Raw genomic sequence first — 9,430 nt, 5'->3', positions numbered from 1 at the left:
CTGAAAGTTTCTATCAGATTTGTTTCAAATTGATTCAAAGTTTGCACAAAATTATTCAAAATTTAGTTATAATTATTTAAATAATTAGTTTGTACTTGGCATACAATTTTGTAGCATTGCCGTAGAATTTATTTATTTAAAATTAGCTTCGTTTAAAATTGTTTAATCCAGAGTTTGCACAGAATTATTCGAAATTGGTTGAAAGTGGGAAACAAAGGGAGAGAATAACATTAACTAACTAAGCTAATCAAATTGTTTGCCACTTGATTGAACCAGTTACTACTAAGTAATTATTTATACACGATAGGAATCTGCAGATATGTAGACAACCCTGACAATTGAATAAGGGCGAGCCGATTCGTTCTATCGTAAGCTCGAACGAGCTCGCGGCACAATATCCAATAATCCTTGAATTAAGAATTATACTTAATTACACGTTTCTACGTAACTTTATCATGAATAAACGCGTTTGTCATGACGACCTCAAGAAAATCAGTGGATCGTAAAATTATTTCACTTTGTCGTTCTATTAAACTTCTACTATATATCACAGTAGACTGTAAGCATTTCTAAGCAAAGGATGATCGTTCTACACATACACATATACGGTATGCTATACAGTATGGTGTACTATAATGAGATACATAGAACAAATTAATAGTGTTATAGAAGAGTTGACTGTATATTGTATTCGCGCACTTTTTCTTTCACAATGTTATCTAGGTCGTTCATGTTGTTGAACATTTTTCAATCCATGGCATTTGTCATTTTAAAACGTTTAATAACACGTGAATCATTGATGACCACCGTGATTAACGTCATTGATGATCAACGTGTTATTAACTTCTTCAAGTTCCAGTAATACATGCACTTAACGCTAACTTTGTACTTGATTTTTCATTTTATATTTTCAAAACTTCATAATTTTAAGTAATAGTTTACAATTATAGAACAGTGTTTGTGTATTATACTATTTTCTTTTACTTATCATATTCATGTACGAGTATTATTCTAATGTTACTTATATATCTACTCATATACTTTTATAATATGATTACTTTTTTACTTTATTATCTAAACTTGTAATACAAAGCCTAACTTAACTCTTAGCGAAAGCCTAAAACAATAATAATAATAATAATAAATAATAATAATACCAATATTATTTCACATTCATCTATTGGGTTGGCAACTAAGTGATTGCGGATATTGTCAATACCACCTATTGATAAAATCCGCAATCACTTAGTTGCCAACCCAATTGATATCATTCTAAGAATATCAATTTAAAATTGAAAATTTATCCAGAAATTTTTTTACGCCACTGTAGATTATGTATGGTATCGATTATAAAAATCCCAAAATTATGACAAGCATTTCATAATAATTCATATTTCAGAATTTAAATACAGGGTATCGTATGAACATTTCTTGTTAATATACAATATTAATGTAGAAAATAGGAATCAGATATATAACGAACATGTTAACCGTGATAATCGACCGAACGAGCAAAAACAACATTAAGCATGATTTATCGTGTTGGAATCATGTAATGTCATCTTATAAAAAATGATAATAACATAAAGATACGCACTTACGGGAATGAGAATATGAAAGATACAGGTACTTCTTGCTTGTCAGTTTTCATTGGATAATTTTAGTGTATCATTAATTTTATTTCAGTGTAATTTGGCAGTCAGGTTGAAATATGTGCGTTTAGGGAGACGGCTATAACACAAACTTACGACTATAAGAACGTAAACAAAAGTATCATAACCACTTAGAAACATTTGTTCCAAGGATTTATTGCTTGTTTATTGCTTATTACGGCCGAATGTCGCCCTCCGATCAAAAGTCTATCACATTCTCTTTTTATTTTTATCATTGTAGAATATATTATCAACGAAAAGTTTAGAATCACTTTACGTTTCATAGAACTTGATAAATTAAAAAGATTGCAAGTTAGAGTTATTATTTTAATGAAAAATCTATTAGAATAACAATTACTATTATTATTTGTGGTATTGTATAAAAAAAATAAGTTACCTTCTTGAAAAACATTTTTCGTAACATAATTATTCGTAGTTCACATCTATTCATAATTTTGTAGATAATTTTTCAGATGAGCATTCAATAAATTTTATTATTATATGGAAAGATAAATTACCTGTTGTCTTATTAATAATGAATTGGCGACTAAAAGTTTGAAATTAATTTATCTTCTACAGAGAAATTTAGTATTTAAGAAAGCAAAAGTTTCCAGCTTAAAATTTCTTTACCTTGGAATATTTTTTGACCGAAACTCTATCAAAATAAAGAAAATCGTTATTAACACCTGTGTGATATTCATAAACTATAGAGTAAAGTTTTAGGATTCTTTTCTTGAAGATTTGAATTTAAACATTGAGTAGTATTCTAGAATTCTGTTCTCTTAGGATACTATCTAGTTAAAAATCTAAATCCAAATAAATCATTTCCGATATCTATGAGATTAATTTCTATAGAATGACTAGCGATTTAACGTAACTATAACTGAGAAACTGACTTAAAATTTTTAATTGGTCGTGAATAGATACAATTTTGTTACGGTAAATCACAGCTTCAGTATATCCGAAGGGGAGCTAAGGAGAATTATTTATGAAATATTGCTCGTTGCATAATCTCAAGGAGACGGCGCACAACATTGTTAATGTCCTTTTAATTATTGTATAATGTCCATTACCTATGACTAATTGTTTCATTCTTCAAAATTTCCTACTTGGCATCTGCCTAGTGATTCGTGCAAACGTAATGCCATTTTATTTTCTATGTAAATCCTTTCCCCTTATCATGCAATAAAATCTGAAAGTAATTCCCTGTTCTATACAATGTTTCAATTTTTCCGCCAATTATAGGTACGTATGTATGTCGATTTAACCAAAGAACAGCATAGGTTGTGTGAAATTATGACGATAAAATATGTTGCTATGGTTGTCCAAGAATATCTAAAGAGAATTCTTCGTTATAGAAAATTCCAATTTCCAGTCAATTATATATTTGGTTGGCAACTAAGTGATTGCGGATTTTGTCATTACCACCTAATAACAAAATCCGCAATCACTTAGTTGCCAACCCAATAGATACTTGTTTGATATAAGAACGATGTAGGTAATATAGATTTACAACCAATGTTACAGAGAGTAGGAAAATATTATGTTAGACATTTTAAACATGATCGTATAATAAAATCTCCAAAAGTTGCAATTATCGCATATCTTGTAATATCCAGCCAATTGTATACCTATCTAGCAGATGATGTAGAGAGAGAGAGATATTAGGATGATATTTTAAGTTTGATTGTGTAATAAAACCCAACAGAAATTCTTTATTCTAAACATTAGAATGTTTAGCCAATTATATGAATACCTGTGCGACAAAGCAACAATATAGGTAACTTAAATTTATGATACAGGAGAAAGAATAGTAAATGTAGTCGTTCGATCGAGATAGAACAATTTGTCAAAGTAGGTAAGCAGGCACAGGCTTGCATTTACTATTAGTTGCAACGCCAGCACCGATTAATCAACCGCTTGATATATATATTACCAGTGACGCATAATCGCGCGTGACACTGTGGCTTGCGTTTGACTTTGCGTTTTTTAAGGCTGAAATCCATTCTTTCGATTTGCAACTGGAACTTCCAGATTGCATTGGGAATTACCCACCCATGCGATTTTTGTCACACGATCTGTAACGAACAGCTTCATGAAACTTTAACGACGTGTCGTCCCATCTGATTGCACTATTACACTTCTTATCGTGTTTGTTCGTGTTTTTCCTCGTTTCGATCACGAGGGAAGCTGTGCAACGTATATTGCCACCGTATTTTTCGAGTTTGAATCTGGAGGAGTAAAGAAGACTTGTAAGACAAATCGATGCGATTCTAAATTCACGCTTGTACTTACCATCGCTCCGTGCATAATAATCCAATTGGAAACGCGTGTAACGCAACGCAGTGTTAGTTATGTATTACGAAACCAGCAGGAAAACTTACAAATGAATTTTAAATGGATTAGTTTATCATCGTAATCCTATATTCGTTGTTTAAATATTGTTTCATATTTACTGTTTCGTGTACTACTCTTATTGAAAATTGTTGTGGGCATAATTAGTCAGATATTTCAAATATTAGACGTATATCGTTCAGCTATCTTTGCGCTTCGATATTCTTCAGAACAATTTTATCTTCTATTTATAATGTAACTATTTTAACTGCCAAAGTGATGGATTTCAGATTTTTTGTCTTTTGTAACTATTAAAATTATACACGTAGATGCTTTCGACGAAACACAGAATACAAAGAATGAACACAGAAACATAAGTAATTATAATAATCTATACATAGCGTATTTAACTACAAATATTTTGCAGGTCGTTAATTCTAATCATTAAGTCGAATGTATTAATTACAAGTTTGTCTTACGTGTTTATGTGTTCGTCTCTTATTATTTTAATTGTCTAAATAGAAGAATGTTATCAAACATGAACGACACTATCAAGAAAATTATACAACAGGTAGGAAATTGTTCTTTTTATCTTGCAATCATCGTTTTGAGAGATTAATAGATTAGTTGAGATATATCTAGATCTATGACAGATATTTTTTAAGATAGTGTCATGTTTCTTTCACCTGATTCCTCCAACAATCTTCCAAATTAGATATATTTATTAAATTGTTATCTGATCGTTAATTCTCATTGCTGTCAGTTGATCCCCCAAAGGATACCCATCTTTTTAAAGGGATGTTGGGCTGCAGGAACAATGCTGAGAAATTGTATAAAACTATATGAATTATGAATATGAGTTTTAATATCGAAGCAATTATTTCTAATCTAAATGATTAATTCTTATTTATATAAATAATATATAATGTAAATATTAAAACAAAGTTTAATTCTTATTAAATTTAATCAGAGAGATTATTATTGTTGTTTAATTCAAATACGGCTACTATTCTCTAAAAAGGGAAATCACAGAGTAATTTTTGTTATGCTTGAAAAAATACGTGGAAACGATAGAAAATGATGGGGATATGGATGAATGCTTAGAAATTCAAGGTCGGTTCTCGTGGCTCGTCGTGTTCAGCTTCAATTAGTTTAATTCAAATTTAACCACGTGAATGTAACATGGTCGGGGCGAATGGTAACTTCTAACTTATCTAACGGTAGCTAATTGGATAATCGTTCCGAGTGGCGCACATTAATCGCCACTTATTCCATGAATAGCTGCTTTTGTTATTGTCTTGTCTCTTTATGTTCCTGTTAGAATGACAAATTACATACATCATCGATCATTCGTTATATTATTCGCGATTGTCAGAATTGTTATGGGGGATTTATTTGTTATTAAACATTTTCTTTCCTTTTGCTTATCATCTGCATTCTGTATATTTTTACATATTAAAATATTCCATAAATTCGTAAACATCCACGATTGACACACGATGGATTAATGGGAGTATCTATGTATTTATGAAAAATTTATAGCTACAAAAATCTACAGAATAAATACGACATGCAATGGAAATATGGAAAAAATAAAGTGCTTATGAACGAAACAAATCTCTGTTTGTTCTATTTATTTTGCATAAATATTCGTAGTTCAGTTATCGTCACAACGTTTCTAACAACGACGACTCGAGTAATTGGAATAATACAATCTAATTTGTCATTCTGGAAAAATGGAAAGGCGAAAACACTTGTTTTCCCAGCGACTTACTAAAATTCGAAGAATTCCACGGTATTCTAAGAATTTTTCGTGTATAATGCATCCATTCACGATTGTGACATTGAATCTAACAATGAATACATACATACTACGTTTTACTTCGCATATCGAGTTGCGTAGGTTATCGGTGTACGTGTATGCGATAGTTTGTTTATGCTGGGAAATCGATCAACGTGCATTACTGTACAATTTTTTCATTTTATTACGCTCCTTGGGCGTTATTTATGTAATGATTCATGCAATAGCGTAGTAATCTGCAAAAAGGTACAACACTGTATACCGTCGCTTCTGAGTATATTTTTAACTTTATCCAGATTATTATATTGATATAGCATTATCAGTATGAAGTGATTGATGATATTTCTTATAGATTTTTTTTTATCATATTAAAAAAGAAATTAAAGTGTATTGTTTTGACCTGTATATAATTTTGAAATTATATTTGTAAAAATATTTTACCACCATCCTATGTGTGACGTCTTAATATTATGTTTTACTTAATTTTAGTGTAAACTATATACTTAATTAAAAAAATCAGATCGAAATATACGGAAAAAAGCGGAACATGATCTATAGTGAGCCTTTTGCTTCGGTCTTCAATGGCAGGAAATGTGTTAATTTTATATTTATACATATGTATACGTATATCTATTTTATATTTATACCATCTCTAAGAAAGTATTCAAGGAACATTAGTAATTGACCTAAATTATCCCTCCTACGGCTTTTAATTTAAAGGACTAATTACGCAATCAGAGTTGACGTATTTAATATCGGAGCTGTATTAGAATTGATTGGATATCGGTGCAGCAGCAGGTATGCTAAATGTTGCTAAAATTATGCGAACTACCAGCAGTACCATACAATCAAGCAAATTACAGCATGAAATGGAAGGAGATTTTTTGTGTTTTTATTAAAAATCAAGTCATTTTTCTGAAATTAAATGTTTTTAAATATAACATTTCTGCTTGTATAGTGACGTATGCATGAACGTTATTTACTTTCTACCGATAATGCTTCTGCATTTTTATCAAACGCAAGTAATCATTTTTTTCATTGCCCATTGCGATGTTGATGTGACATTCAATTGGAGGCAAAATACTATTCATTCAAACGTAATATGCTATTTCAATAATTAAAATTGCGACTCTATTAAAAGGAATAGGTGACGCGTTTTTCGCTAGATATGATAAATATACGTAGGAAAAATATGAAGTATATGTTTATTCCATAATTGATACTATTATGATTATGGTACTTGTACTATATTTATCATAATTTCCTTTCGATATGATTAATACTTGTATTATTATGGACACCTCCTATCTATTGATCTCAATTCTTTTTCTAATAATCGACACTGATTTGATCATATTTAATGTATTTATACATTTTTATTTAGTAATTAATAACATTCCATTAGCTTATATTGTATTTACCATAAATTTCTTTGAACAGTTAGCATTATTACTATTATGATTATGATGGTTTTAGTATAATCATTTCTAGTAGTATCGATTCTTTATAGCAGTACATTTCTCTAGAATTTTCTGAAGTTTTTCAATATAATAGCCACATTGTTCAGTATTTACATGTAATCTTCTTTTCACGATCGCTAACTCTACTTGTCGCGATGTTTCCAGTGCATTTACTTCTAACTTTTTCAATATTTGATATTTTTGTTAACAATGCCACTTTCAGTATGTTCATCCGTAATTATTTCCCATAGTTAACACAATCTTTCAATTATATTTATTCGTTATTCCCTTTCGAGATTTAATATTTTTTTCAAAACCATATTCGCCAATGTTACCTCTGTATTTTTTGAAGTCACGCTGTTTCCAGTTTCTTATTTACGATTATTTCAGCATAAATATCACCTACCGGTACATTTTGCTTTACAAGTTATCATGTTTTTACTCTTAAGGGAATCCCATGCGGTTGGAGGAAATTGGAAATCCCGTCGTAGATACGCAACTGTGCGTGACATTTTCTGTTACGCTCACACGACATACTATTCACCGGTGTCGTGCGTGTCACAATTTCTTGGATTTCAGAGGTCATTGCCTGATCGTTGAATGAAGCAGTCGACAGGTGGTGAACGATCTTGCACACTCTATACTTTAGAGAAATACCAGATCGATATACCGTTACACGTATGTGCATGAAGCAATCTGAACAATATAGGTTTATTGCGGTTTTCCTTTGCCTATGTTGTTAAATTCTTATCAAGATTTTCAAAGCTTGATTTTATCTAATTTTCATTCAATTAGTATTTGTATGCTTAATTTAGGATCTTTACAAATTTTGTTTAAATGTCTAACTACTCAATGATATTTGTATGAAATATTATACATAATATATTTAGTATTTAATTTCATTATATGTAATATCTATGATATTTAATTTATAAATATTTATTAATATAATGTATAATGTACAATATATATATATATATATATATATATATATATATATATATACACATGTATATATTATAGATGTTACATATATAGTCATTCATTGACATATAGGTATATTAAATAAGAAAAGAATCTAGAAACGTGTCGAAAAAGGTGTTGTAAAGGAAAGATAAAAAATGTAAGAATGTTATACTTCTATTAATATATATACCAATGATACTTTTTCTTCACCTCATTTTAAGAACCAGTTGTTCCTCTACTTAGAATGAACATCAATGGTTTTGATGCCGTTTGATGCAATAATATCGATCGTATGAATACATGTGCCAATAATGTTACGCTATAATTATTGCACTAGATATATTTTATTCGTTGGAAACTCAAGTTGATCAATTCCACTGATCTTTTAGACCTTAGGATTTCACAATTACAGCCTCTAATGAGCGTGCCATTTAGATAGTATGAACGGTAAAAAGTGAAACAAGAAGAATGAAACACAGAATTTCATACGAATCGATTTATTTTATCAGTTTCGAAAAGTTGCCATTTTTGATATTATTGTTACGTGTGAAAGTCGTCCTAATTTAATTTATTTTCGTCCGTTCTCATGATATTCCAACATTCCTCTCTCCACTATAATTCGCGATAACTATTTCCAAGAGAAGGTGCAGCATCCAAGCATGAGTAATTACGCGAGAAAGAGAAGTGTTGTTTAAGTGTGAGGTATTCGACGCAGTGAGGAGGATATGGTCGATAAAATTGACCTTGGCGTTTCTTTGCAACTTCGCAGAGATTATCAATCGCGGAACAAGATATCAGAGTGACACTTCCGGCACGAGGAAGCGTACACGTAAAAGCTATGGGGCGCGTGTTGCCGCGGATGTGATAAATTAAGATTGTAAAATAGGGTTATGCCCAGCGTGGAGAGAGATCAGCTATTGTTCTCGCCACTTGACCCAATCAGACGTTCAATTAAAGTTATGTAACACGCAAAATACTCGACGATCATCGGTCGCGTTGATCAAAACAACGACAAGTAAGCCTCGTCATTTATCCAGCGTTTAAATCAACCCACGAATTTCATCATTTTTTACAATATTCAATTTTTCGTTCCAATTTTGTACGGTTGCAAAGAAAATTCTGCAAAAATTCCAGGAAAATCACGAGAAATACAGCACTGGCATTTTTATCTATTTGATTTTACATAAGGTGCGATTCCTTTGGAATTTTCGCATAGA

The sequence above is a fragment of the Bombus pyrosoma genome, linkage group LG7 (assembly GCF_014825855.1).
Source record: "Bombus pyrosoma isolate SC7728 linkage group LG7, ASM1482585v1, whole genome shotgun sequence".
NCBI classification, from domain to species: Eukaryota; Metazoa; Arthropoda; class Insecta; order Hymenoptera; family Apidae; genus Bombus; species Bombus pyrosoma.
This window is presented reverse-complemented; position numbering follows the sequence as displayed.